The sequence below is a fragment of the Argopecten irradians genome, chromosome 16, assembly GCF_041381155.1.
Source record: "Argopecten irradians isolate NY chromosome 16, Ai_NY, whole genome shotgun sequence".
NCBI lineage: Eukaryota > Metazoa > Mollusca > Bivalvia > Pectinida > Pectinidae > Argopecten > Argopecten irradians.
In genome coordinates, this window is record NC_091149.1 from 12,960,157 (window position 1) to 12,975,571 (window position 15,415).

General features: G+C 33.6%; 1 protein-coding gene across 9 annotated transcripts in view; it reads left to right on the top strand.

The window, feature by feature from the left end:
* LOC138310371 (microtubule-actin cross-linking factor 1, isoforms 6/7-like) overlaps nucleotides 1-15,415 on the top strand; it is a 116,578-nt gene that overhangs the window by 16,165 nt on the left and 84,998 nt on the right. Inside the window, exon 1 of one of the 9 annotated variants that reach the window (XM_069251561.1) lies at nucleotides 12,028-12,046. The exons of the other annotated variants lie outside the window; for them this stretch is intronic. The gene's annotated coding sequence lies outside the window, so the exon portion shown is untranslated. Of the gene's footprint in view, nucleotides 1-12,027; nucleotides 12,047-15,415 lie in introns of those variants that run through there. 9 annotated transcript variants of the gene reach the window in all.

A 15,415-nucleotide genomic window follows, 5' to 3' on the forward strand; every position in this document is an offset into this window, starting at 1 on the left:
GGTCAGAACTATTTCAATGTCCATTCCGTAGTTGCTCGAGTGAAGGCGGCATTTTTTCCGAAACATATGGCACTTTATGACAGAAAGTTTCTGTGCCTGTTCACCAATGCTCGGTTGTCCAATACTCATTCCGCTTTATCTTTGTAAAATGTTCAATTATCATTGCTGCAAAATACGTGACTATATCTTATCTTAAATGACCAAGTAGGTGGAGAAAGGCCTACTTGAAAATTATATTTTGACTTGATATCTAAAAACTGCTGCTAAAGCCTAATCACTTTTAATTAGTTTTTCACTGTTTAAGTAAAGACCTACTGTTGATAATAAATCACTAGTTATTGCTCATCAGATACCCATAATAAAAACACATAACACTGGCTCGAACCGTACAATGCTTCACAATTTCTAAAGTATGATCTTATCTCAGTCGGATTGACCTTTATTTGTAAATATTGTACCGTACAAATTTACAAAATCGTAAATTTTGATTTAGCAATTTCATTGAAATTCAAATCGTTTTGAAATATATTTGCCATACAGATTGTAAACAATGCTAAGCCATACTAAATCTGTTCTGACCTAGATAGCACAGGTATGTGTTTATTGACATTAGCAAGACCAAACTGGAGGATCGCCAACTTAGTTTCGGAGAAGTACTACGACCAGCATTCCTCTATATGTAAACACCATTGAAAGTATTATCGGTAATAGTCTACCGTTGTTCAAGTGCCACTCAGTAATCTCAGCACCCGTTCATTGATCTCATTCACAAATTCCATATAAATACGTATCATGTCTATGAACTATACATGTTTTGACACCGGCTGTTTATAGTAAAAACCAAACAAAATCAGAAATACGTCTGTTTAAAACGAAGGATTTTTTGTGATATAGGTATATTATTTGACCAATAACATTTTAGCGTTAAAATCTAAAACTCATATACAAAATTATTCCAGTTTTACAATTTACATATTGTCACACAAATTCTCTCTTTATGTCATTTCGTTTTCAATTTTTTGCACTATGCACTGTTATGTACATCGATCGACGGCTTGCATAATAAAAGGTCGCCAGAATATTAGCGGAATAAAAGCTTTGCCAAATTACTAAAAATGAAGTAACTGCATTGCATACTATATACATTCAGAAATGTATTTTTATGTTGAATAGTACGCAACCCTAACAGCTGTTCTTGGAAGCATGATTAAGTCTAACATGTTATTTGTTTTTCGATTTGCTCAAACATTTCCAGCAGCCATTGCTTACTGGGTACTTTCATTACTTGGCATTCTCTGTTTGATATTACAAGATGTTTTAAGTACAATCTTGTCATTGATATATCTCTGAAAATAATAGAATGTCCTTAAAATCTTCTACGTCATGTGTAATATTCTTTACCAGTTTGCTCTCTCACACGAAATGAAAACCCATACCCTTATGTTAAACCAATATATATTTGTTTAATTTTCATGAAGGAAGGGCATATGGTCATTTCCTTACTGGTCCAGGTTGTGCCTAAATATAAAGGTTTACATAAAATATGTATCTATCACCAACGCTTCTATCGCAAATAAGATATTCTGGCTTAGCGTACTCGTACCCCGAAATATATCAAAGAGGACGAGGTGAACGTGAGGTCAAGCTGGGGGTATCAAATGACGATATAAACTGTAAGTGATAGTGTGTATTTATTGGAAGTTTAACAGCCGTTTATACAGATACCTGGGGGAGAGGTGAGGACCTCATACAAGGGTATCTTCGATAGCAGCTTTCAAGTAAAAAATGCAATTCCATGTACATCTCCATATACACTACAAACGTACAAGTCAAGTGTATTTATCTTAAACAGTAACAGATACTGCCATATGAAGATGTCTTGTTTGATTTTCTATTATCTAGTATATTAGGAGAAAAGTCTTTGACATAATATGCATCAACAATATGGTATAAGTGACGTTTCTCCATTGCAATGTATCAAACTTACATTAGCGCTAAAGCCTGTTGCCCTTGGAAACTAAAAACCTCAGACATATCTATCAACCACTAGTTTAGTAAACTCCATATCGTATAAGGGTACTTTCCCCACACCATCGGACAGTAAACTAAACATGCTTTCTTTCAGCAGTGTCTGTTAAATATTTACTGTTGCATTTTAATAGCATTGATAAGTTCACCTATATTGCCATGGCGGTTGCCATATCAAACGCTAACTCCTCCGGAACGCTTCACTCTGCTATACCACTGTACGTTACGTGTTATAACTACCTCAGATGCGACTGAAGGCTGTGGTGGTGTGTTAATAGTCTGATAGTCGAATGCAACCCACATTGTATTTCAGTGGACAAGTTTTCCCTTGAAGTCGAAGCTAGCTTATCAGTTCAAATCTACCCATAAATGTTTCATTTGGCATTGAAATCTTGCTAAAGAACCCGCGTCACGTCTCCAAACGCTTTCCAGTAGACTACCGTCAATGTCGTTAGATGACACATAAAGATATCTTTAAGATATTCTATTACGTGTAAGTAAATGTTTTGATCGTACCCCCTGTGGAATAATGGTATCGGGGCGGAGTACACGAACATACATTACATACAAATTACATACACTACAACTATATAACTCACGCATGACTGATTTTGTCTTCTACGATCAATGTCTACTTTGTCCCAGAAATTCCATTCATCTTATAATATATGAGGATGAGTCCTTGAAAAAACCCCGAGTAGACCTATTTTTGACATACATAGTAGCTTACTACTTAGTTAAAATAAAAAAGATCGTTTAGGGCAGTTGTATGGTTCTTGTGTACTTGGCCTAGTTCAAAATTAAGGTACAATGCATTATGATTTAATCATTATATGTGATTAATTCTTCAATTTGAGATGTGACGGTAATATTGAATAATAAAAATATCAGATGTCTTAGAACTAATTTTGTTAATACAAATGTTAGCTGAATTTCATATTAAATGATAACTGTGTCAAATCTACTGACATATTTAGGACTACAATTTATTTAGTCAAGTATTACGTCTGAATCTTTCTTTCCTATTTCCATCCATACATAACTTTGGTATGGTAACTAAGATCATAATGTAATTTATATAGAAGAGTGTTGACATGTTATATGATAGCTAGTTAATGTATCTTCAACATAGAATAGGACAGCAATAATTCTGAACCTCAGGTAATATCACAATTAAAAAAAACTCTGTAGTAAAATATCTACATAATCATTAAAGTTCTTTCTTTCCTTTAAACCTTCTCAATATGAATAAATTCATGCATTAAAATTAGTGGATACAAATGCATCATGCTATGCCGAACATTTTGAAACGTGTTAAACTTCAATAAAAAATACGTGATACGGGGTAATAGAAAAACATTTGAATTCATTTACCTGTATGTAATGTTTGTGTGTCTGGAAATTCAGACAGGATAATGACTTTGATGCCAGAGATATCTCTCTTTAATCTAAGATAAGCTAGCACACATACTGATGAATAGCTTATATATGGCAAGAGTTTATTTGTAAAGAACATGTTTGACAGAATTGTTTTCAGGGGCATCTTATCAAACACCGTGTATGATGGTGTACCTGGTGTTTCTGTACAGACATGGCGCCTTCTGATACTGTATAGCTGTTTTGATTCGCGAAGGATTTAATTTTGCTACATAAGCGATCAAGTTAATTTCCGCCAAATCAAATTTCCGTGAATAAAATGGGGAAAATGACAAGTAAGATTACATGTACGTGTATACCTATGCAGCATATAAACTGTTTTAAAAGCATGTATTCCCGTGAATTCGTATTAAAGAGGCGACTGCGAAATTGTCTTCCTGTAAAATTTAACAATTATACAGTTGTTAATAACACGTTCGCTGATAAAATATATATTTTAATGCCCATCTACCTATATTCCTCAAGTTACAATTTATAACACGGAATGCTTTATTTCACAAGCGTAAAGTTAATGTGTACCGCGCCTGTACTGGTGACCTATCAGATCTGTGCCTTTTTAATAGCTGTTTGAAATTAACCTTCGCCTTTTGTTAGGTATTTAGTACCGCGAAGCAATTTTAGAAGAAAATCAAGGATAGTTTATTTACTTGAAAAAAAAAAGAAATTTCATTGCTTTCTACAACACAAAATGTCTCTTCCATATTCATTTCGAGGATCGCTGATTTTCATTTGCAAATATAAAATGATAAAAACCTTCAAAATACAAACGATGAAAGATGTAAGAGGGGTTTGTGATTGTATTGCTATCGAGATATACACTAAGGCTAGGTTATTGTATTCGATTCGTATATCATTCTACCCGATCTAATTCACACCGACTGTTTGTAATGTAATTTGTACGTATTGAAATACATTTAAATGATAAACAAACACATATCTTAGCTGAAACTCCGATATCATAATGACTTCATTGCATACAAGCCTATACACTTCGTTGTTAATTAGCCCGTAAAGATCTGTATTGACATTTAATTCTATTTTTAGTATCGCTGAGAGTAGGTCACAATAAAACATTTAATGTACAAAGATTCAATTATATCGACAAGTGAGAAAATGACATGTCTGAGGTTATCAATACACAGTCGTATTTTATCGAAGTAGTAAATCGACCTGTTTGAAATAAGATACCCCGGCGGTAGTGAATCTACCCGTATACCCGACTCCATTGGAACCAAACGTTTACTTTTTGATTTTATCGGTGTAGTATAACTTTTTACGGCTCTTGTGAAGCGTGTAAAATCAATTTTATGTAGGTAATATATACAAAGATGTACTTACCTGAGTTTATTTTGTAGGTATTAGCTGACATAGTTACGTGCTACCTGTTGAAGGAGTATATGGTATTTTAAAAGGCGTGTTACATGTAGCTACCATTTGTTTTTGGTGATATGCAGTGGACCCGCGATAATCCGGACGCCGATAGTCCGGAAAACTCACAATCCGAACGGAAATGTCAGGGAACGGATTTCCGTAACGTTATTTATACTCACTAGTCCGGAAATTCGGATTCTAAATCCGGAACTCCATTTTGTGAACGGAATGTAATGTTTGTTAATAAATTCCTGCAATAAACCGGACATTTTGTTGTCGCTACGTGCCGAGAAAATCCAAGGCCAGCTACAGTCATATGCAAAATACACACCATCACTTGACATAGTTAGTGTGTGTTGTCATAACGAATATAGAATTACTAAGTTAACATACATACATGTATATACATTTTGCCAATTGTTTATAAGATTCGGGGCAATTTTACAACAGAAGCTGTTGCCTTCATAATAAATCGATAAAAAACATACATAAACACATTAATATTCCATCAGTGGTATAAATAGGTCAGCGACAGATAAACTACAAAATGAGATTTTATGTAGAATTAAATTTTATGACCAATTGAGTTATTTATGGGGGCGCCTAGGTTACATTGTAATGGCGCTACACATATTCGGTAAGCTAGTTTTGAGGAATACCGCATAGCCAAATATTTTTGCGCAGATGTTATGTTTTGCGTAATATTTTTTGCGATTTCGCGGATCATTATATGGCCACGAAAATTGAATCCGCGAAATATTAAGAAATAGTTGAATTATGCATTTTCTTATAGTCATATTGCAAAATTTCAAAACCACTGCAACTTATTTCTTTCGTTTCTTAATCAAATCGCAAAAATCTTGACGCGAGAAAATAAATAGCTTTAAGGTATGCTTACTTTTTTATTTACATCATTTCTTCTATTTCGGATCTTTAAAGAAATAAGAGCCTAAGTTCACTGTTCATACCCAAATTTTGACTGGATAACAAGAACCTGAAGGAGTGTTGAATGTTTTCAGCATAATCGAATGTAAAACGTGTTGAAGTGAAGTATGTTGTCTACGATTACATAATATATCGCCCCATCAAAGTCTGATTTATATAGAACCATTCAATTACAGAAGCATATTGATAAAAACGAAATGATTGGTTTATAAGTGTGAGTCACCTATAATGACCTTTCTATAAATAAGTAATGAGCCGTGTAATGTAATGTATCACGGCAGTTAATCACATCTTACTGTGGTTTGGATTTACATTACACACGCGACGAAATGCACAACCGATATTCATTCTATCCGAATGCGCGGTGCATATCAATTTAATACCATGTAAACGTTAATAATGAAATCATTTCATATCTAGAAATAAATGAAATCGATTGAAGTCCAACATGATGTTTGCATTTCAGTTATATAACAGTGCTTTTGTAGTCATACCGAAAAATGGAAATATTTCTTTGGTGAGTTTAAAAAAAAAACATTTGACATTTTCAATAAACACTAGTGTTGTATGTCGATCCTAATGCCAAGTTAAATTTTCTTGTATTAAACTCAATTTAGCAGACGGAACAGTAGTTATTTGTGGTGCCACTTCCAGTCCATACAATAACAAATGTGTTAAGGATTATTCAGTCGCTGTTTTTTCCGAGTATGGTAGAAATTGACTTTTTGTATACCACGCAAACTTTCAATCTAAAACTAGCCTCATTTGCGATGTAAAGAAAACGTCCTGATACATTTCTGCTGACCAGAAGGCTCGATACCAGTATCACATAAACTAGTAGTTGGTGTAAAACCTTTCTTTATTAACATATTTCATAGACAAACAAATATGCAATATAATATATATACAAAATCCTGTTCAGCAAACACTTGTCCACTAAAAAGAAAACACATAAATTACTAAATAAAAAAAGACTTTTGCAATTTCGGCCCCTTGGCTATAAATCCTAAGACACATCGAATCAAAAACCAGCGAAGTAAACTTCATCGTGCATTGGCCAAGAAGCCAAAACATATTGGAAAACAAATCCAGTCTTCATTTATCATTATTATAAATATTACGAGATTCCATTCCAGATGATCATAGAACAGAAATAAAGATCTCTGAAGAAGAAGAGTAAATATCTGCCATCATTAAAGCCAATTTTCGTTATTTTACCTTCATGCAGAGTATCACTGATTGTATAACATCTAGCACTGGTGTTCCTACAAGCAGCCATCCCTTGCATGTCCCTGAATTCCATTAGCTGCTCATTGACATGCTTTAATGCGATATCCCACCCACTCTTCCCCTCGTCATTGTCCATAAATCCATAAACATCTCCTGAAGTCTTAAATAGGCTGCACATTCTTTGTCCTCCGTTTGGAAAGCTGTTAAACGGAGTTCAAAATATGACAATAACTATTCGTGTGCAACCAGTGCATAGAAGATAGTGTCATCTTTCACTTCAGAATGCAGCTCATTTTGTCTATACTTCACGCATGATCGATTGTATTTGACGCTCCAGTATCTGACTATTAAAGAGTCTTGCTGTTCTATAGTAAGGGTTTTGTAACACGTCCTTAACACAGTATTAAACCACCAACGATCCGCCTTTTCCGCATTGATCAACTGCAGCCTGAGCTTATCGCATGATATGCCGGTTTTTGCACAGGTAGTCAATTTGACATTCTCCCCCTTAACAATAGGATCAGCTGATATTATCAATTTGCCTGATTCACGATGAAACGTTATCGCGGAATCTCCATTGCCCAAGGGCCTAGTCGTAAAGGATTATAGTATGTAGTGTGGTATGTTATGTGCTGCATACAATTCAAACATATTTAGCATTTTGAACTAAAGAGACAATTTAGTGTAATAGAAGCGGGAGATTTGTTTTTTGTTATTAAATTCGTTTTTTTAGAGGGGCGTTGATAAAGAGTCCCAACACAAACAAACTGCTGTCTCCAATACCATACACGCACTGCACACACTCAGTATATCGCACACACGAATACCATCCGATAGTATCCTTGCCCATGTCCATTTAATAGTGCTATTATATCTCATCAAAAAATACTAACAGAGACACTGGACAGCACACCCCACCCGCTCACATTATGTACTGACAACGGAAAAACCGACCGTCCCATTCCATTTATAATGTGCGCTAAAGAGCAAAAATAGAAACTACCATTTCTACATGTTATGTTGTGTGATTGAAAGAGAAAATAAAGTATGGCACACATGGGCTACCATCCTTTGGTAATCCTGGCACTTAATAGGACGGAAATATATACAGCAACGTGTAATGGGAAAAGACTTGCTTCGCATCCTCCATAAATGTAGCGTCTTGACAAATCTAAACAAAGCATGCTGTTAAGACATTTATAAACTGTGTACGAAGTATTGAGTATCACCAGGTTGGTATCTACTTGAGTGGTCTGATTTTGACACGTAAAGGTTAAACGATGAGGTCAAATTGACAATGTGATCAAATATTTAGATATCGATACACTCTTAAACTAGTGGAACAAATTTCACGATAGACAAGTTCGTCTTTGTTGAACTAGCAACTTGACACCAAAATATTGTCATGTTGTCGTAGATGCTGTATTGATAGGTCATTATTATCATTTTGGGGGATCGACAGGAGAAATAAGAGGGCCCTCCTTCTCATCAGGATGGCAGACGGTTTCTGTCTAAGATAATCATGATCTTTGATACCGCACGTTTAAGGCATTCGAGACTTTCATGATATTGAGAATATCAGTAATTATTTTATTCAATAATTCAATACTTTATTTAGTAACATGCTGCACATAATATTTTGGACATTTATTTTTAATTTTTGCAACTATTACTGTCATTTGACTAGCATTATGCAGAAAATGCATTCTTTCAATAATGTAACTGCGACACGACATATGCATATGTGCTGATATGATTGCTTTGGAGTAGCAACCTAGCAGTTGTTGATATTGTCTAGATTGTTCGTTTTTAGTTTTCCAACTGCATACGTAATATGTAATACACTTCGCCTCTTCGACCATCGGTTTTCTGTTCTCGTATGAACATTAGATTATATAACATCGGCTGCTTTCTACATGTAGTAGATCGAACATCTGCATATCTCGCCAATGTTTTAAAACTTTTTAACGTGACACTTGTTGCGGAACATTAGTAAGAAGTATATGTTGATTATTTAAGAGAAAAGTATTAAATGGTAATCAATCGTTTATTGCATATGTATGTATATATAATTAATACAACTAATGTGTTTGGTGACAGCATGATTGGCCTTCATCTCACCTACGTACGTTAAACATATAATGGTAACGTTTTATACCTGATGTGGCTACGATTTTTTTATTTAAAGAATTGAAGTCTATTATTGAGACCCGTTCATGTATAGGGAAACATGTGCATATATAATTTACAAGATAATGCGATATTTGTGAATTGAAATTAAATGTAATCTCATTCATGTTTATGTCAAACCCATGGACATAAAAAAGGCGATCTTTTAAATTCGCACATCATAAACTGCAAAATTGTTATAAAAACGCGTTGAATTTAAATTGATCAAATGGATATCACGGTAGTAGCTTGTCGATTTCCAACCCGTTAATCTTTGCAGTCATTTGAAAGAGATTCTCGATTCCGCCATGAAATAGACATTTTTTGTCTGAATACATTGAGCAAGCCTTACTGTGATACCGTATTATTAAGTGTCCCTTTACTCAATCCAGGCCCTGAGTTAACTACCATAACGCGATCTTATGACTTTAAGATGTTCTCTGCTAAACCATAGAGGATATATTGTCACGTTACATATTGACACATTTTATGGTAAATGTATATGGATATTCCTGAAAACTTCAGTAGATTCCTAGTGATAAAGTTATTTGTATTTAACCATTTTTTACATAGAGCCGACTCCCCGCTCTGTGGTTTCTGTGGTGCTCATAATGAAACATGCAAGCACTTATTCTCTGAATGTAATGTTGTTAGCAAATTCTTAGAAGAAGTGGTTAGCACCTTATTTTTTGGAAGATTTTGATTTTGAAAATCTTATATTTGGAAATATAAGGACAAATTCATATTCTAATATCATAATTCTTTTGCTTAAAAATATATTTTTACCTCAGAATTTAAAAACAGATATTTAAGTTGAAAATGTTTAATGAGGTAATTTTACAATACTATAAATCTGAAAAACTTAATTTCTTAAACGAGCATTTTTTCTTAGATAGATGGGGATCCATTCCAGCTATAGTTATGAGTAATCTCCCAGAGGACAGTTCATAACTGATCCAAAGTCATTATTTTATATGCTTGGATATACATACTGTGTATGTTTATATGAATATCTAAAAAGACAACTAAGGCATCATCTTTTTAATAATGTTTATTCCGCAATATATGTTTGTATTCATTTCTGACATCGTAAATGTTTAAGTTTGTGTTGTCATGTTTTTCTTGTTACGTCATATCTTTAGTGAAACAGTAGCCATTTGAAGTGGTAACATACTGACCATATGGATTCAAATTTTAAAATGACACCTACTTATCTGTACATTTTTGACATCACATAATGCTTGTAATTTATAAAAGCATTCATATTTTCCGTACGTAAAGAATATTCTACATTTATTATCATTATATGTGTATAATACCAACCTTGCATTTAAATATCAAAATGAAACAAAGTTTATATGTACATTTTTGGTGTCAAAGCTGCTTATTTGCTTCTATTTTCATGATTGTCTTAAATTTGTAATATGGTATCTTCATTAAGAAGCAGCACATGCTATATATGATAAATGACAACTTACCATGCACTCATAATTCAAAATAATATACCTCTTATAATTATATGCTATTTGAAACCACTTATGTTTTAAGCTTCCATAGTTCAGATTGTCTTGTCATCTTTGTCATATCTTCAGTAAGGTAGTATGCACTTTAAGTGCTAACTCATATTCAACTATAAAATGATAAATTGTGTATCGTCTTTCATGTGTGTAATGTCATGTCATAATGAAAATCAATAAAATGTAAATGATGAAAAAAATATTTTAATTTAATGGTGAAACGAATCATAATTCAACACCATATATTATGCACTGTGCATTTTTTATAATATAGAAACGATGCTTACCATTTGTACTTAGAATGTTTGATAAGCTGTCAATGCTATAGGGATCAACCAACTAAATAAAAAAAAGACCTTCGAAATGGCCCCTGTGTATACAAGATTGAGCCCAGGATAGAATTTTAACACGGCCGCTGATTGGCTGGCTAATTATGAATTTCAAAAGTAAAAATGTTTTCTGACAGGTAATTATTCCTAGATAATCATAATATCAATTTGGAAATTCATATTGAGATTTAGGTTCAAAATATCAATTTTGATAATGAATAGGTAAAAACATTAGAATTTCCGGATATTTTAGTGCAAAATGCGCCTGATTTCAATAAAGCTACCCTGGTTGGAGTTTGAGCAGAAGGACCCAAACTTTTTTTTCTATCTAGTGTTATATGAGAACCTAGACTTTAATTATAGAACACAATAGCTAACTAATATTTCTTTGTTTTAATAATACAGTACAAAACTTTAACAAAGTTTAACACTGTGGTCTATGTAAAATCATTTAGTTGGTTGCTCTCTAAAAGCACATGTATTTCATCTACCATATGAGAAGCCAAGCACATGTATTTCATCTACCATATGAGAAGCCAGTTTGTTGACATTCTTGTCGTAGCACCTCCTCCTACTTAAAAACTCGTATCTTCAACACGGAAAACTTAGAAGACTTTAAAGTAAACAAACTGGTTATTTACTGGGGGATACGGGTGGTCGACTCAGTACACAAGGTTGTGGCTTTGAATGCTTCCTTTGGGAAATATTTCTCAAGATCCGCGTTGATCAGGCACTTTAAATTCTATACTGACAAATCAAAGCTATATTTTACTGTATAAAATCACATTGTTTGTACACAGTGGGCAAGAATGCACGCTACAGACTTTAAATTTATCTAATTGAATTACGACAGTGTGTCGCTGTATTTATAGCTACTTGACATTGTATTGCCTAACGGAAATTCAAACCAGTACTCATTTAACGGCCAAACAGAGTATTACGTGATAGAAATTCTCACCTGTATAAATTGAGCATGTGACTTGGATATATGTTACGGTACTGTGTGTTCCAGATACTACTGTAAGTACATTTGTATGCTTATTTTGTGTATAAAAAACCCACATGTGTTGTTAATCAGGTCAACGAACTATTTGACCTCATTGTGTTTTTCAACTCGATTTGTCAGTTAAATGTGGAGTCATTATCCTTTACGCCTAGTACATATCGTATTCTACAAAAAGTGTACGATCTAGTAATGTTAATTAGCTTAAGATTGCGGTCTAACTTTCTCGCTTATTTCACATAAAAATCATAATGCATTAGCCTTATTGATTTGATATTGGGATAACAATTATACGTAATTAAGCTTATTTCAATTGTATTTACATTGAGTATTCACAATGCATTATCATGTTTAGCTAAACACATGTATTACGTCGATTACTGTATAATAATCAATCACGTATTACGTATTACTTTTAACTAGAAAATATCACTTCTTTTTACATTTGTATTCCTGTGATATTGTCTGGAAAAAAGCAGTTAAAATGTCTCGTGTGACGGATGATAAGTCTGTGCTACGGTTTAATCTTTTATAAAATCATTATAACAAACAAACATCGTCATTTTTCTGCAAGTCGTTTTTAATGCCATTTGTGGGGGTTTATATCATGACAATCAACACATTATTTTTTCTTAATTTTCACCTGACACCTCTCCCATGTTTCCCGACACGTTATACTCCATGATCACGATCTAACTTACAAGTACAATGCATGTCCTATAATGGGATGTAGATGGAACTACTCACATTTTGTATGATTTAATGCTAAGTTTTTGTGCAAGTCACCGATATGTTGTTAGTATTTTGTCATTTTAATGTCCGATGTAGAATATGATAGTGTCATCATCTGAATGGGTTTAAACTCACAAAAATAAGCCAGTGACAACACAATACTCTCTTTATGCACAACATCCGCATGTCGTAATAATTAGTTGATATCAATCTTTATAAAGAACATGCACAACATCAATTATTACATAGTTATTGTTTATGTATGGAATGCACTGGTATGATATCCCACCGCTGCCAGCAATGTAACGAAACCGGTTTAAGGTAATTCTTATAGGGGGCATACCTTTTCTCAGAAATATATTACTATGCTAAAATACAGTTTGAAATATTTTTCGCAATACTCACCTGCCGGAAATAGTGGGATTGTTATTATACTTTCTATTTCCCCACCCTATCCATATCTCATTTAACCCACGTTAACCCACGTGTCTGCTTATCAACTAGCGCGTGCGTGGGAAGTGTCCATTCTGCATGTATAATGTCAACGTATTTCCCTTTCTATTAGATAATTAAGTATTTTTTCCTATATATGAAATAAAATGTTCACCATTAGAATAAATTATTCCTTGCTCGTGCCTACCTCAATAGTATCAATCAGTTCCACGTTCTATGAAATGAGAGGAAATCACGTTTATTTTGAGATTGTTTTCAAATATATACTTTATTTTGGAGTTAAGGTCGATCACAACTAGAGTCCATCTTGAATCAAAATACTTTGCGTTCTTCCCGTCACATGGGTCAATGGGTTCCTGTAAATATATAAATCTATATGGAACTAAGTATTCGGGAGAATAAAAGTAATATTTACAGTAACAAAATGTTATAAATTGCAGTTCAAAGCGTTAAAGGGGCAATTCACTCAGGCTAATTCTTTTACATAACCAAGAAGCAAAATATGGCATAAATGTATTGTTCAACATTTCTTATGAAACATTTAACTCAATATATTGACAAATTTAACGTTATTTTTAAGTGTTTTAACTGATACTGTTGTAACTAGAAATCGTTGATCAATACGATTAAGCAGGTACAGTATGTACTCTATGCCCATTCCCAAGCCAAAGTCACGCACGTTAAACAAATGAACTACATAACCACTGAGGAGGTAATAAAATGATTCTTAGGCAAGACAATTCATCTAATAAGGTAAACCATTACTGTCAGAGCGATTGAGCAATTCTAGACAAAAGTAGCATTACTCTACGAGCAAGGGACTGGGATCAGCATACAAGATGTTCGACCACAATGTGTAATGGCGGACAGCGAGCGAGTTTGAAAGTTTCACACACATTTAACCACAATGGGATTTTCGAGCATATCACAGTAAAACCGACTGATCTAATTTCCATTAGAACCGGTTTTTTCCCCGATATATGTACAAATTTTAATGTTGTCTTAGATTGAATTGTCCCTTTAATATTTGCGTCCGTAGAATGAAAATGACGTCACTATCTACGTCATTTTTTTATGTTTTTCATGTGTCCATAAATCTTTTTAGTAAGTTAATAGGCGATATACATGTATCAATGATATGTATAAACGGAATATTGTCGTGAAGTTGATGAATAAGATTTTTAATTGTGAATGACTTTTCTGGCATAATATACATACGTAATTTAATAACATATTCCTAGTTATCAATAACCGATCGTTTACAGTGTGACGGCTAGGCCTGAAATGCAAAGAATGTGTCCGTATTGCTGTTAAAATAATGATATAGTTTATTTATGAAACATTTTGTCCTTTGTTCGTTATCATAGACTGCAATCGATGAAAGATTAATCCGTTTGTTGGTCTTTTAGTCATATTAGAAAAAAAATACATTTAGTGTAATTGAATTTAAGGACGACTGTCTATGCAGTGTTTTGTGTGAAATAATGTCTACATGTTTTAGGAGACTGCGGTATATACGTATACGTGATGTGTCTCTTTGCTATAGTGGAAAAATTGCCCATTTTATATTGCTATCTCATCAAAGAATATCACCAGAGACACCGTACAGCACACCAAACCTAGTCACATTATATTGACAACGGGCGAATCAGCTGTCCCATTAATCCCTTTATATTGCGCGCAAAAAGTAAAAACAGAAACTGCCACTTCTACAGGTTAATGTTATGTTGTGTAATGAAAGGAAACGTAAAGTACACTGTGCAATTGTACATGTCATCTATTTTGCTTTATTCTTTTTTTAAATCACAGCAATATACATTTTATTGAAATTAACATGGTTATGACATATTCGGTTTTAACTGCATAGTATTGTGAAATATCTGTCACATGCTTTCGCAACGTGAACTGTCAGATGCGGTTTTGTTGATTTGTTTCCTAATCCATTTGAAGTGAATTAACATATACGTGCATTCCATTGCGGTAAAAAGCTACATATGTACATTACATGTATAACCCATGTATATGTATCAAATGTACTTTAATATTACATGCATTTCAATATGTCAATGTATCATTTGACCTCCTACCAGCCTAAAATGTCTTTTTATAACTCATAAACCGGTTCATGCAGCATTTGCTAGGCGGGAGAGCATTTATGGGCGGGTAACTATTCACTTAGATTATAATACAAATGCATATTA